Here is a 16,050-nt window from a genome sequence, read left to right as displayed (position 1 = left end):
TGTTATAAGTAAGCGTTTTCTTCCCTATAATCTTACTATCATGAGCTAATGAATGTTTAACTTTTTAAAAATTTCCAGCTATTAGTCAAAATGTAAAAGTCTAGCAATGTGTATTAGATACATGCTATATGTGTGTGAAGAAATTATAAGAAACTTTCCCATAACTAAGTCTTTTAGAATCTAAAGAAATGCTCTGGTTCTCAGAAAAAACCTTTATGGAGCAACCCACCTGAGGCCTTAAGTTCCTCCAGACAGGAGGCCACTTACTGTGACAGTAAAATGTGATTAAAGCAATCCAAAGAACTATAGCCTGTAGACTCAAGAGTCTCTAACATTTTTATCAGGTGCAGCAAAAGATGCATTTTCCAGTCAATAATCCAATAATATCCTTGCCCTTGAGTCTTGACACACCCATCATCTTGGTATGAATATGGGGGCAGTAGATGGACAGAGGGGACTGAAGACCGGTTGCCATGAGCTTTCGTTAAGGACTAACATATGATGCTGAATAGAATAAAGACCTATAATTCAATTTTATTTACTTTAAAATCATGCCTATACATTGAAACACTAATACTCTATCACATCTATATAACCATGTAGATAACAAGGGCTCTGTATGTTCACATTATAAATTCATCATGTATCTGAAGACACTGTAACAGATGGCTTTTAGCTCCTGACTGAAGATAATACATAGCTGCCGCGCATGTTTAGTGTATTAGGCCATTCTTTTAAAAAAATTTGTGGGTACATAGCGTATATCTTTATGGCTTACATGAGATGCTTTGATACAGGCATGCAATGTGAAATATGTATTAGACCATTCTTGCATTGCTATAAAGAAATACCTGAGAATGGGTAATTTATAAGAAAAGAGATTTAATGGCTCATAGTTCTGCAGGCTGTACAGGAAGCATGGCAACAGCACTTGCTTCTGTTGATGGAAACTTTAAATGTGTCTTTTGTTATTTTCTCACTGAAATGCTTTGGATAGCTTATTTTGGGAACAAATTTTATCTGAAAAATAATTGCATCTGCTTCTGGAGAGGCCTCTGGAAGCTTTTATTCATGGTGGAGGGTGAAGCAGGAGCAGGCATTTCACGTGGTGAAAGCAGAAGCAAGAGAGAGAGGGAGAGTGGGGGTGAGGGGCACACACTTTTAAACCACCAGATCTCATGTGAACTCAGAGCAAGAGCTCACTTATCACCAAGCGGATGGCCCAAGCCATTCATGAAGGATTCACCCCTATGATCCAAACACCTCCCACCAGACCCCACCTCCCTCCACCATTGGGGATTACCATTCAACTTGAGATTTGGAAGGGGACACATGTCCAAACTGTATCACTTAGGTTCTGCCTAGGCGGGACCATTCATTTTTTCTGTAATTTGTGAAACATAGGGGTTTTTTAAAGTGTTAAGCTGGGACCTATGGTGGGTGCAGAGATGGCCTAGGCACACAGTCTGTCGTCAGTTAACTTCTAGTGTAATTGAATAATGCAAAAATACACTTAAATTGTAAGATACAAGTGTGGGAGAAGGTCAGAGGGGAATATGAGTGATGAATGGAGAAGTCAACTAACAGGCAGGGTTTCCTCCCAGAGAGAGTGCAAAGGATGAACGTCCAGGCTCCAGAGAGGATGAGCGGGGAAGGCACACGCAGGCGGCAGTAGTCAAGGGGTTGCATGGGGAGGAAGCCTTTCTAGTACAGTGGAGAGTGGGGGCATTTTGCCACTAGGGCATTGTTTCAGAAACGGGGTTTTCATGGGGTCTGCCATTTAAAATTCACGTTATACTATGTAAATGCTCAGTCAGGTACTGAGGCCGAAAACAAATCAGGCAAATAACTCTCTTGGAAGCCTCAAAGGATCAACTTTACAACCAATGATTTTTCGGATAAAATGTGTTCCCAAAATAAGCCATCCAGAGCATTTCAGTGAGAAAAGAACAAAAGACACTATTAAAGTTATTTAAACTGTTCAAATGTCACAGTACATTGCGGTCAAGAAGGGGGGTTTCTAGTCAGTTGAATTCATGTACGTTTTTATTTCCAAATAGACATTGTGTATCTCTGCATATGTATGTAAGTATATAGATACAGGTGTATTGGTATATGTTTTATATGTGTGTGTATATATAGAGAAATTAATGTGTGTATGTGTTTGTATGTATACACACATACGTGTGTGTGTGTATATATATACACACACACATATATATACCCATATACAGAAGGATGCATATGCATATTTTGTATATATGTGTTTTGTGAAAAAAATTCCCTCCCATATACCATATATAAGTGTATAAATGTGTGTGTGTGTGTGTACCAAATTACCTATTACCAAATCCACCCGAAGCCTGCTATCTTCTCTCTTTCTTGGCAGTGACTTCCTGCTTATAATCAGTTGTTACATTACTTGACCATCTTTCCTAAACTTTGAGTCCCTGAACTTATGAACATTTGGGGGCTATTAGGACTTTTCAAAGCCATTGATACGAGAATGTGATTGTAATACAAAATACTTGCATCCTATTTCCATAGATTTATTACTTTATTTAAATAAATAAGAATTTGTCATTTGGGAATGTTTCCTAGAAAGTCAGCTTAACACACATACACACGTGCGCGCGCGCACACACACACACACACACACGTTTATACACTTATATATAGGAGGGAATTTCTTTCTCAAAACAGGACACTTTCAACTCAAGCAGTTTAAACAGAATATAAATAAGATACACTGTAAAGGTTAAGATACAGAGAATTTAGTTTTCTTTTTAGGCTTAGATTTATTCTATGATGTTTTCTCTGATACCCAAGTTTAACATTTACTAACGTCTTTTGAGTAAAAGGAAAAAAGAATGAGAAACTTATTTACTCTCATGTATCCTAATTCCTTGATCACTCATTTCAGCCACCACATCATTTCAGCAAACACTGGCTGAATCTGTCTCATGCCTCCATGCACTCACTCCCTTATTTTTTTGTGAAAAATAAATGAAAGGATGCAATTAATTCTTTAGATTCCACTATTTGGTCAATACATTATCTGTCTCTGTCTTTCAACTTTTACTGTGTCTTATGCTGACCTCTTAACCCTTAGTTCTTTGAAAAATGTTCTGATATTTATCTAAACTTTCCTGCAATCTTCTTTTCATTTTTCATCTTTGCTTTTCTTATATATTTTTTACACTTGAATTCATTCTATAATCTCCTCTGTTACATCTGGATGTAGTGTTTTATATTTCACATATTCCTCTCTGATACCTTGATTGCTTTCTGCACCTCCTGATTTATCCACATTGACTTTTGTTCACTCCGGCTGTACTTACTGGTATGTGACATTCCTAACCCTTGGGCATACATTAATTTGTCATTAAATATTTTCCATTTCCCCTTGCTGGCCTTTGTAGAATTCCATTACTTTATCCCCCTGGATTGTTCCCACCTCTTATCACACTTTTGCAAAGAATGTACTCTCCCCAAATCTAGCATTTTTATTATTCAGTATTTGGATCCAAAGCAGGATCATTTTTATGGTTGGAGTAACTATTTTGCAGTGAGCTGTCTCTGTGGAGGGCACTAAACTTGGCATGGAATGCCTTTTTTTTTTTTTTAGTGAATTCTCTTCAGACAGAAATTTAGATTATGCCATTTAAATAAATTTAGTTTCACCTGCCAATAGAGGAAATGTGTTGAGCAGGTTCATCACCCTTATGTAATAGAACATGCTTTCAGTTTGACCTGTGTGCATAAACAGCAGGCCTATTACCAAATACATCCGAAGCCTGCTGCCTTCTGTCTTTCCTGGCAGTGGCTTCCTGCTCATCCTAAGCTATTGCATTACTTGACCATCTTCCCTAAATTTACTTTGAGTCCCTGAACTTATGTACGTTTGGGGGCTATGAGTAATTTTCAAAACCATGGACATGAGAATGTGATTATAATATAAAATACTTGCATCCTATTTCCATAGGTTTATCACTTTATTTAAATAAATGAGAATTTGTTCGCCATTTGGGAATGTTTCCTAGAAAGTCAGCTTAACTATTTACTGGCGTATCTTCTTTTCTTCCCCCTTAGTCCTTTCCACTGTTCCTGTTACAATAAACTTCCTTTTATTCTTCACAAAGAAAACTCATAAAATTCAGCTTTTGTCAAGGAGTCTTCCACAAAAAGTGTTGTTAACTTTTTTTTTCAGTTTTAACTCTAGATGCAAACCCACTTTCTAACATGAGATAGTTCTATCATTACGCGTGTGCAATCACACACACAATCATTTCTCTTTTTGCTACGTTTATTGGCAATTGACAATGGTAATGCACAGTTGATAACTTGAATATGTTTTGGATCGAAAAGTAAGAAAATCAGCTGACTGCTTAATGTTTTTTTTTTTTTTTTCTTTTTGGTGTCCGGTAAGTGTCCTTGTGACTGAGAAGGCCAGAGACGCAGTGAGAAAGAACAGTGCCATATTTGGAATCTGCTAGTCTGCTTCAAATCTGAGTTTGACCAGCAATGATGCGTCCACAGGCATTTATCCCTCCTCTCAGAGTCAGCATGCCCATATGTAGATACAACTATCTGTAATGAACATCTCTTGTGAAAGTTAGGGACAGCATATGTAAACCACTGGCCATGTGAGAATTGGCTAAGAAGTGATAAGTGCATATTGAGAATATTGACAAAATATTTATTATTAAGTATTGAAATATATAATTGATCGTGATAATAAAAACTATTTGTGTAGGTTGTGGAAGTATTTCGCAGATCCTTCACGTAAATTATCTCATATGATTTAATAAAAATCCTGTGAGGTGGGCAGGAAAGTATTATAATTCTGATTTTACATTATTGAAAGGCACCTGTGTCTAGATATGACCTTGAATTTAACATTTTAGAGTTTTAAATAAATCTGAGACTAGAGTGAACGAAGAGTAGAATCATAACAGCATAAAGTTGAGTTAGTTGTAATGACTTTGCATATGTGTACTTTGAAATGCTCAGCATTCACGTTTAGTGATTTCAAGTGGATGATCATAAGGAGGAGTCTGGAGTATGATGGGCAGCACTTTGTTAATTTTCACAGGCTATGGTGACAGCGTGGATACAGCCATGCCAGAGGCAATATGGCTTTTCTTCAGGCTATAGTCATGATCTCGCTCAAGACTAGGACTTCTTGGCCCTGGGCCAGTGGTTTTCAAACTTCAACATGCATCAGATTCACCAGGAGGCTCCTTAAAACACAAACTGCTAGGCCCACTCTGAGAGTGTCTGACTGAGTGGGTCTGAAGTCAGGCTGAGTATTTGCATTTTTCGTGAGTTCCCAGGTGGTGCTGATGTTGCTGCTCTTGCTGGTCCTAGGACCGTCTTTATAATCACTGGACTAGAATGTTCCCATCACTTATTTTCATCAATAAAAAGGCAATTCTATCAGAAAGATACTGAAGGTTGAAGACTAGTTATTATTTTAAAGATACTGAAGGTTGAAGACTAGTTATTATTTCTTAAACATATTATTTTGAAATAATTATGGATTCATGGGAAGTTGCAAAGATTGCACAGAGTTCCTGTGTCTTCTTCATGCAGTTTGCCGTCACGATTAGAACTTATATAGTAATAGCACAACTATGAAAATCAAGAAGTTCACATTGCAATAAAGCATGTGTTTGCTTCTATGTCATTTTAATCACGTGTGTAGTCACCATCCTGATCAAGACAGATAAATATTCCTTCATCTCAAAGATCTTTCTCCTGTTCCCTTTTTATAGTTGCCCTGACCCCTTTCCACCTCCCCCACCATTCCAAACCAAAGGCAAACACTAATCTGTTTTTCAACTCTGTAGTTTTGTCCTCTGAAAATGTTAACGTCAATGGAATTATCAGCAAAAGGGAGTTTAACAATCCAGTTTGTTGGGTGTGTCAGTAATTCAGTCATTTTCATTATTGAGTGGTATTGCCTGGTGTGGGTGTCCCATGGAGTTTAATCATTCACCCATTGAGAGACATTTGGCTTTGCCCACTTTTTGGTTATTATGAACAATGATGTACAGGATTTTTGCGTAAATATATTTTCATTTCTCTGGGACAAGATGCCCAAGGATACAAAAGCTAGATTGCATGGTAAACATATATTTCCCTTTTAAAGCAACTTCCAAACTAATTTCCCAAGAGGTCACGGGAAATTTCCATCAGCAGTGCTTGAGAGATTTAGTTTCTCAGCATCTTGTCTAGCATTTGGTGTTGTCACTACTTTTATGTTAGCTATTCTGATAGGTATGTAGTGATATCTAATTGTGGTCTTAATTTGCCCATCTCTTAAAGCTAGTGATTTACACGTCTTTTCATGTGCATATTTGCCATTCATAGCTCCACTTTCGTGAAACATTTCTTCCTGTCTTTTGCCCATTTTCTTATTGGATTGTTTCTTAACCACTGAGTTGTGAGAGTTCTTTACATATTTTTAGGTATGAGTCCTCTGTCAGAAATGTGGTTTGCAAATATTTTCTCCAAGATTGTAGCTCTTCTTCCATTTCTCTTGACAGGGTCTTCCAAAGAGCAAATGGTTTTAATTTTGATGAAGTTCTAATTTATCAATTATTCTTTTGTGCTTTTGGTGGCATGTCTAAGAACTCTTTACCAAAACTTAGGACCTGAAGATTTTACCTATCATTTTTTCCTAAACATTTTTTGCTTTTATTACTATTTTTAATTGGCATATACTAATTTTACATATTTATGGGGCACAGTGTGATATTTTCATGCATGTATACAATGTATAATGATCACATCAGAGTAATTAACATATCCATCACCTCACACATTTCTCATTTCTTTCTGTTGGGACATTCAAAATATTCTTCTAACTGTGACAATATACAATTAATTATTATTAATTATAGTCACCCTACAGTACTAGAGAACATTAGAACTTACTCTTTTGATCTAGCTTTAATTTTCCATCTATTAACCAACTTCACACTATCTCTTCCATTCCCCTATTTAGTTTTATGTTTTACATGTAAGTATATGATCCATTTTGAGTTAGCTTTGGATAAAGTGTGAGGTTTAGATTTAAAATCTTGTTTCCTTTTTCTTTTTTGCTTATGAGTATCTAATTGCTCTAGCACTATTTGTTGAATAAACTATTTTTTTCTGCATTGAATTGCTTTTGTATCTTAGACCAATACAAGATGATCAATATGATTTATAATATTGAAATATTGTTTTTTGACAATTTCTGGATTTTCTATTCTGTTACATAGATCTGACTGTAGACTGCCAATACAACTCAATCTTGATGACTATAATTACATAATAAGTCGTGACAACAAGTACAATGATGCCTTTATTTTATATTTATTTTTTAAAAATTGCTTTAGCTGTTCTAATTCTTTTGAATTTCCACAAAAGTTTAGGTCTTTTCTCTATCTATAAAAATATCTTGCTTGGATTTTGATCAGAATTGTTTAAGCCTGTGAATCAATTTGAGAAGAATTGACAACTTTACCATGTTGTCTTCCAATCCATGAGCACATTATGTTTTTCCATTTATTTACTTTACTTTGATCCCTTTAATTAGTGTTTTTTCACTTCTTAGCATTCACCTCCTATACATTAGATTTACGCCTGTATATTTCAATTTTTTGGTTGATTTTAAATGGTATTGAATTTTAATTTATTTCCATGTTTTCACTGCTAGTATAAAAATGCAATTGATGCAGTGTCTTGATCTTTTATCCTGCAACTTTGCTCAATTCAATTATTAGTTCTAGGGTTTTTTTACTCCTTTCGATTTTCTATGGAAACCATCATGTCATCTGCAAATAGAGATAGTTTTATTTCTTCCTTTCTCATCTATATGCCATTTTTTCTTTTGCCTTATCATGCCAGCTAAAATTTCCAGCACTATATTGAATAAGTTGGTAAGAAAGAACGTCCTTACTTTGTTCCTGATCTTAGAGAGAAAGTGTTCAATATTTCACCATTAGGGATGTGGTTAGCTATAATATTTTGGTATATTTTTTCAATCAGGTTGAAAAAGTCCCCTTTACTTCTAGTTTTCTGCGATTTTTTTTATCGTGATCGGACATTGAATTTTGTCAAATGTTCTTTTTTTCCATCAAATGATATTATTATTTTTCTTCTTTAGTTTGTTAATATGGATTACATTAATTAACTTTTGACTGTTGTTCCAGCCTTGTATCTGTGGAAGAAATCTCACTCAATCATATTGTATAATTATTTTTATATATTGCTGAGTTCTATATGCTAATATGTTGTGGAAAATTTCAGCCTCTATATTTATGAGGATTTTGTAATTTTCTTTTGTGGTATTGCCCATATGATTCTTATAGAAGAGTATTACTGGCTTCACATAACATACTGGAAGTGTCTCTTCTTATTCCATTTACTGGAAGAGATTGTGTAGAATTGATGCTGATTCTTATTTAAATGTTTGACAGAATTCTCCAGTGAAAACATTTTGATCTGAAGATTTCGCCAGGCAGAGGAAGGTGGGGAATTTAATTATGAATTAAAATTTCAAACAGTTATAAAGTTATTAAAGTTGTATATTTTATGTTGGGTGAGTTTGCATCATTTTTGATTTTCAGGAAATTGATCAATTTCATCTAAGTTGTCAAATGTATGTTTGTAGAGTTATTTCTAATATTTTCATATTATCCTTTGGAAGTCTGCAGAGTCTGTAATAATATCCATGTTTCATTCCTAATATTAGTAATTTGTGGCTTCTCTCTTTTTTTTCTTTGTCACGATAGCTAAAGGCTAGTCAGCTTTATTGATTTTTGTTAAAATAAGCCATTTTTTCGTTGTCTTTTCTCTTTTTTTGTTTTCAATTTCATTTACTTCTGTTGTTATATGTTTTCTTCTGCTAGGTTTACGTTTTTCTGTTCTATTTTCTTGAAGTGGGAGCGTAGATTACTGACATAAGACTTTTCCTTTTTTTTTTTTTTTTTGGAGACAGAGTCTAGCTGTGTTGCCCAGGCTGGAGTGCAGTGGTGCCATCTCAGTTAAGCTTTTCCTCCTGGGTTCAAGCAATTCTCTTGCCTCATCCTCCTGAGTAGCTGGAACTGCAGACGTGTGCCACCATGCCTGGCTAATTTTTGCATTTTTAGTAGAGATAGGGTTTTGACATGTTGGACAGGCTGGTCTTGAATTCTTGACCTCAGGTGATCCACCTGCCTCAGACTCCCAAAGTGCTGGGATTACAGGCTGAGCCACCATGCCATGCTTTTCCTCTTTTCTAATATGAATGTTTAGTACTGTAAATTTCCTTTTCTAATACTGCTTGAGCTGTCATCTACAAATTTTAATATGTTGTATTTTCATTTTCTTGCATTCAATGTGCTTTTAGATTTTCCTTTAACTTTTTTCTTTGACTCATGAAAATTTAGCAGTGTGTTTTTTGAGTTACAGTTGTTTGGTACTTTTTCTTTTTTTTTTTTTGTTATTGATATCTAGTTTGATTCCACTGTAGTCAAAAACCAAACTGTTGATGATTTCAATTTCTTTGAATTTGTTAAAATCTGTTTTAAAGCCTAGAATGTGGTCTTCGTTGGAATATATTCTGTGGGCACTTGATACAAGTGTGATCCTGTTGATGGATGGTGATTTTGAGTACTATATTTTTGCTGATTATCTGGACAGTTGTCTATTACTTGTTTTGAGAAGTTTGTTGAAATGTCTAAGTACAATTGTGGAAATGAGCTTCTTGTAAACAGTATATATTTGGGTTGTTTATTTAAATCCATGCTACCAATCTTTGTATTTTAATTGGTGTATTTAGATCATTTACATTTAATATAATTAGGGATTAGAGTGTAAACTGGTCATTATATAGTTTTTGCTCTGTTTCTTCTCTTTCCTTTTTTTAATCCTCTAGCTTTCTTTTTGGTTCCTATAAGTTGAGCATATTTTGAAATTTCATTTTGATTTATATATAGTATAAACTTTAAAGTATATTTCTATGTATCTCTTTTAGTGATTGCTATTAATATTACATTTTTACCCCAATCTACTGGTGTCACTTTTTTTTACCACTTTAAGTGAAGTGTAAAAATCTTACCTCTTTTTATGTCCCTTTATTCTCCTCCCATTTAATTTTAAAAGTTTCAGTATGGTGTGTCTTAGACATGGAATTATTTGGGTTTAACTTTTTCTGGGTTTACTCTGCTTTTTGAATCTGCAGGCTTATTAATTTTGACAAATTTTGGAAATTTTCAATCATACTTCAAAAACCGTTTCAGCTCTACGCTCTCTGCTCCTCATTTTTGGACTCCATTGACATTAATGTTAGATCTTTTTTTATAGTCTCGTAAGTCCCTGATTGCCCTCAATTCTCTTATTGAGCCTATCCATTAAGAATTTGTTGTTAATTATGTTTTTCAGTACTAACATTTTTATTTGATTCTTCTTTATATCTTTTATTTATTTGCTTAGGCTTTCTGTTTCATTTCTGAGACTTTCTATTTAAGTGTGTTTGTAATTACTCATTTCATTTTTGTGCTGGCTTTTTAAAGCCCTTGTCAGATAATTTTAACACCTGTGTCATCTTGATGTTGGCATCTGTCAATTTTCTTTTCTTATTGAAAGTTGAGATCTTCCTGGTTTTTGATATGAGGATCGTTTTTTGATGAAACCTATTCATGTTAGGTATTACATTGAGAGACTGTGAACCTTATTTAAATCTCATGTTTCAGCAACTCTTGTTACACTGCTCAATGTCAGGGGATGAAGGGTCAGATAAAGGCCACTGCCTTTTTACTGAAAGGTTGGGTTAGAATTTCAGAGGAAGCCCAGGTTCTGTACTAACTGTTTGTTGATTTGTGGTGAGGGGCATCTCATTAGTGGTGATGGTAGTGGCCTCGCCTAATACAATGGCAGTATGTTTCTAAGGGGTGTAGGGGTAGCTCATTACCACTTTACTGCATTAGACATCCTGACTCTTCACTAGGCCTCCAACCACATTTCAGTAGTATATAGATAAAAGTCTAAGACTGTCCATGTGGTTTCTATTGATATAGGGTGGGGTGTGAGGGGAGTGCTGGAAGATTTGTTACTACCTTGCAAGAATGAAAGTCTGAGATCCCTACTCAGCATTCTCAGACACCACCCAAACAGTGTGGTTGGGTCACCGTACCACAGCCTTGAAGTTCAGATACTCTACCAGGCTTGCAGGCATGGTGGCTGGGCCCTAGCCTTTTCTTTATGTTTGGAAAAGTAGAGCAGTTATTGTCGAATAACAGTTTGCTCTTGTCTTGCTAGGCTGCCCCTCTCTGGGTCCTTTTGTTAGAGTGATCAAGCTTTTCTTGGTGCTCTTTTTGTCTGTATTCTTACGTATTTCCTGGCTGCTGGTTTCTCCAATATGTATTTGGAGATATACAAAGCAAAATGAAAGCCCAAGTAACTCTCCACTTTGTCAGTTCTCGGATAGCAGAGTCCCCAGTCATTCTTCCTTCCTCTTTCCACCTTTTGGGATCATTATGCTTGTTTTATATTTGATATTCAAGGTTTATAGTGGCACTTAGTGGGAGGAACAGTGAAAGCTACGTGTATTCCAACTTTCTGCAAGAGTAATTATTTTTAAAGATTTCTGTTGGACTTAATTTACACTTCTGCCGCAATTACGTATTTCTTATAACATCAAGTATTTCATTGCTTTTTTACTTAACGGGACACTGGAGATTGGCCAATATAACAACATATGACATTTTTGGAATTTCTCACCTTGGCTCCCTTGAAAATATTTGGATACAGGTATCACCTAAACTATATTTATTTTCACTCATTTTGAATATTATATTACACAATGCTTAATCTTATCATTGCTTTAGTTTCATTTTCTGTGTCCTAGAAACACTCAGTTTTTTAATGCCAAATAGCGCATGTGTCCACATTCTTTTATATTTCTTTTATTTGCTTATATCCCTCAATGCTTTCCTTTATAACTTCTACCATCTGGGTATATTTTCTTTTGTCAGATTTTATTTTTGATTTTAGTCCTTTGAGTTGTCTCAAAAGGTGGAAAAGATGTGATGTCTATTTCCCCAACTAATATTATTTCTTCCCTGACCACCCATCCGTTTATTTAGTACAGGCTTTTGTATAGACTTGTGACATATGCCTTCTAAAGATGTGCATGAATAACAAGTAGCAAATAGGAATAAAATGAGATGTATAGGATGGTCTTAGAGATTAATAATAGTAATGAATCATTTTTTTTTCTGTTTGAGCCTTATCTCAACTAACAAGAGATGTATAATCTCTTCCTCTTTCTCCAAATTCTTTTTCTTTTCTCCGCTTTGCCAAGGTCCTTCTCCAGAATTCAGACAACTCTGAAAATCCAAGTCTGTTGCTAGAAGATATCTCACCCTAAGAACACAGTGAGTAGCTTTCACATCAACCACCCCAATGGTGTTGCTTACATATTTTAAGCCTCTAATTTTTCATTCTAAAAAAGGTTTTGCCCTCTGAATGAACTAATGGTTAAAAACTTTGATATCTGGCCATCTCTTCCTGGCACTTTTCCTCTCTCTCCCTCACTCACTTGCTCGCTCACCTGTTTTCATTGTAAGGCTGACCTTAACATAACTCTTTGTCTTTATCTCCTAGCACATTACCCTACAAATTAGATCACTAATAAATGCTCCTTAATGATCATATTTGTTTGTGCTTGGGGAGAGCACAAAATGAAACTCTGATACAGTTTGTGACAGGCATATAATCACTTACTTGAATTGTCTTGGTAATTTCACCAAAGTAGGGGATAAGGATAGCAACAGTGATATTTAGAATAAACCAGAAGGAAACGATATGATTTGCCAGTACTAACAGATGATAAACTTATTTTAAAATTTTGGTATGTTTTCTCCTAATTTATGAAGAGTTCTAACATGGCATGGGATTGCCAGCAAAACTAACCTATTGCAAAAGGAAATAAAATAATCTTAAAACAAGAGGAAAAATATCCCTCGTGTTTTCATTTAATTTAGCAGTATTAACCATTGATTCACCAGATGACTTTCCTCCATGGTCAATATGGTTGGGAATTGAAAAGTTTTTCTTAGTTTCTGGATCAAAATGTATGGGGACAAATGAGAAATCAGGGCTTGTCACCCCTTCTGTCGAGAGCCATGCTGGTAAGGTTTTTCCAGCTGTAATTGTTGAAGCATTATGTATGTCTATTCTCAGCTTCATTTCAGACAGTGGGAGGTGATGAGAAAGACAGATGATGGATAGTAGATTGAGATGCAAAAAAAAAAAAAAAAAAAAAAAGAACAGACTGGCAGAAAGAAGTTCCTCAGAAAAGAGAGAACAAGGAATATGGTTAATGTTTGGTGGCTGTTGCAAAAGAGATATGTATATTTGCTTAAAGCATGGCAAGGCAAATAGAAAATTTTGTGGGAATATCATTAAAATATCTGAGTAAAAATAGGATTAGTAGCAACAAATGTATGCTTATGAAGGGTGAATAGTGGTTAGATCACTTTTGTTAGGGTTTTCAGTGTGCAGAAAACTGGTCACAATTCTCAACTCTTCATGAACTGAAACTAACAGTCAGACACCCTATTCTGTAAAACTCCTCAGCCTGATACTCTTTTCATTCATTCAACAGTAATTTTGGTGCCCTAATTTTATATGAGGTGCTTAGTCAGCAGAACTTCCCAGCACCTATACCAGGTAAGCAAGGTTTCATCTCAGAATAAAAAAGATGCTTTCCCTTATCTATCTCTTTGATGTGTTTCAGATTAGATTATTAATCTTTGCATTTCAAAGAGACATTTGCAAAGTTTTTTTTTTTTTTTTTTTTTTTTTTTTTTTTTTTTTTTTTTGAGGCAGAATTCTGCTCTTGTTGCCCAGGCTGGAGTGCAATGGCACAATCTCAGCTCACCGCAACCTCCGCCTCCCAGGTTCAAGCCATTTTCCTCCCTCAGCCTCCCGAGTAGCTGGGATTACAGGCATGCGCCACCATGTTCAGCTAATTTTTTTGTAATTTTAGTAGAGATGGGGTTTCTCCATGTTGGTCAGGCTGGTCTCGAACTCCTGACATCAGTTTATCTGCCTGCCTCCCAAAGTGCTGTGATTACAGGCGTGAGCCACCACACCCAGTGACATTTGCAAAGTATTTATTTGAAAGCATAAAGCTATTGTTAAAATCTTCCAAGTTTTTCTGATTTTTGAATTATCACCTATGTTTGATCACTTACTGTTTTAATGTTTGCTTCTGAACAGTTTTCTGTATTTCTATATCACTGTGGAAACATTTGTTTTTCTTTTCCTCCCAGAAAAGATGACTTTTGATTTCACTAGATGTGTTATTTAGAAACCAGTCAAATGAAAGAACTGTTTAAGATCAAGATCGGAGAGTGTGTCACATAAACTGTCATATATGCACTCTGTCTATATCAATGTTCAAAAGTACGGAGAGTTTTGGGGAGTGTTATTTGTTTATTAAGTATCTCATGTTACATACTTTCAAGGAAATTGTCGCTTATTCTTTTGTAAATAATGTTTTAAGAAATGTGTCATTTTAGTGTTTGGCCTCTAGAAATGATAAATAATTTAAAATAGACGAAGGCCACCAGCTTGCCAGAGGTTTAATGAAATTATGAAAACTCTGTTGACCAATATATCCTTTGAAAGATTGACTTAGACCACCATTGTCTAGTGAAACTCTCTGAGATGAGGAAAACTTTATATATCTGCTCTAATGGTGTAACTCCTAGCCACATATGGCTATTGAGTGGTTGAAATGTTCCTTTTATTACAGAAGTAACTAACATTTTAAGTTATTTGAGTTTGATACATTTAAATATAAACATAAATAGACACATGTGGTGAGAGATGACCATGTTGGGTGGACATATTTAGACAAATGCTGAGATTAAACATATACTTCAGATTTTGTTAAACATTTCATTCAGAGAACTATAGAAAACTGAGAAGAATAGTTAATGTTTTGCTAAAACCCCAAGCCTGGCACATAAGAGTCATTCAGTGAGTGTTACATTTTTCCCTTTCCTTCTTCTTATGATGTTACAGTATCACAGTGCATACAGGTAATATAGAGCAAATTAAAACATTAAACATTTAGGCCAGTTGAGGTAGCTTACACCTGTAATCCTTGCACTTTGGGAGGCCGAGACGGGTTGCATGAGCTCAAGAGTTTGAGACCAGCCTGGGAAACATGGTGAAACCTCATCTTTACAAAAAATACAGGAAAATTAGCTGAGCATGGTGGTGTGGGCCTGTGGTCCCAGCTACTTGGAGGGCCAAGGCAGGAGGATCACTTGAACCCAGGAGGTCGAAGCTGCAGTGAACTGAGATCTTGCCACTGCACTCCAGCCTGGGTGACAAAGTGAGACCCTGTCTCAAAAATAAATAAATAAATAAATAAATAAAGCATTTATATTTGTCACAGGTTTTTACCATGATGAGAAAGTATGCAACAAGAAAAAATCTTGTGCGTCAGTTGAGATAGATTCTTTTTACAGTTCTTTGTATAACTAATAAGGTATTAGAAAGTATTGCCTGCTTTCTTTTCTCTCCAATAGTGGAATGGAGGTGTAGCCACCTTTCTCCCATCTAATACTGTGATTTTACTAAGTTGAACCGTATGACATTGTAAATTTTATAGCTTAAACATGAGCAATTATGAACAGTTCAATTCAGTTCAACAGATTAGTTAGGAAAAATAAATGGCATACTGAAGGAAAGGCCACATGTATTTTAAAATGTAGTTATTCCCCAAATTATTAAACACTCATTATTTTCAGAGAGCATATTTTTGAGTAAAATAAATAAAAATGGAAGTGTCTGTATAAACATGTTTATCTGTGTGGGCATGTATATATGCCATAACTTGCCTCCAGGCTGTAATGTAGAGGCGTAGTCTGTATATTCTCCAGGAACATGACTTAAGAAAATGTTTCTCTCAGTTCATATATGGCTTATATTTGCACATAGTTGGGTAAATTGAAATTCGAAATCTCCTTAAAATTGAGAAGAATTTCGGGTCCGGTT

The 16,050-nt window shown here is 35.3% G+C and overlaps 1 long non-coding RNA gene across 2 annotated transcripts in view; it reads left to right on the top strand.

Moving 5' to 3' along the window:
• Positions 1–13,707, top strand: part of LOC126933944 (uncharacterized) — a 168,448-nt gene extending 154,741 nt beyond the window's left edge. For both annotated transcript variants that reach the window (XR_007718773.1, XR_007718772.1), the window contains 2 exons: positions 12,338–12,410; positions 13,643–13,707. This is a non-coding gene — a long non-coding RNA (uncharacterized LOC126933944). The remainder of the gene's footprint in view (positions 1–12,337; positions 12,411–13,642) is intronic.
• The last annotated feature ends 2,343 nt before the right edge of the window (positions 13,708–16,050 follow it).

This window comes from Macaca thibetana, chromosome 13 (assembly GCF_024542745.1).
Source record: "Macaca thibetana thibetana isolate TM-01 chromosome 13, ASM2454274v1, whole genome shotgun sequence".
In the NCBI taxonomy this organism is placed as follows: domain Eukaryota; kingdom Metazoa; phylum Chordata; class Mammalia; order Primates; family Cercopithecidae; genus Macaca; species Macaca thibetana.
Note: the sequence above shows the minus strand (reverse complement) of the source record. Positions and strands in the feature narration are given on the sequence as shown.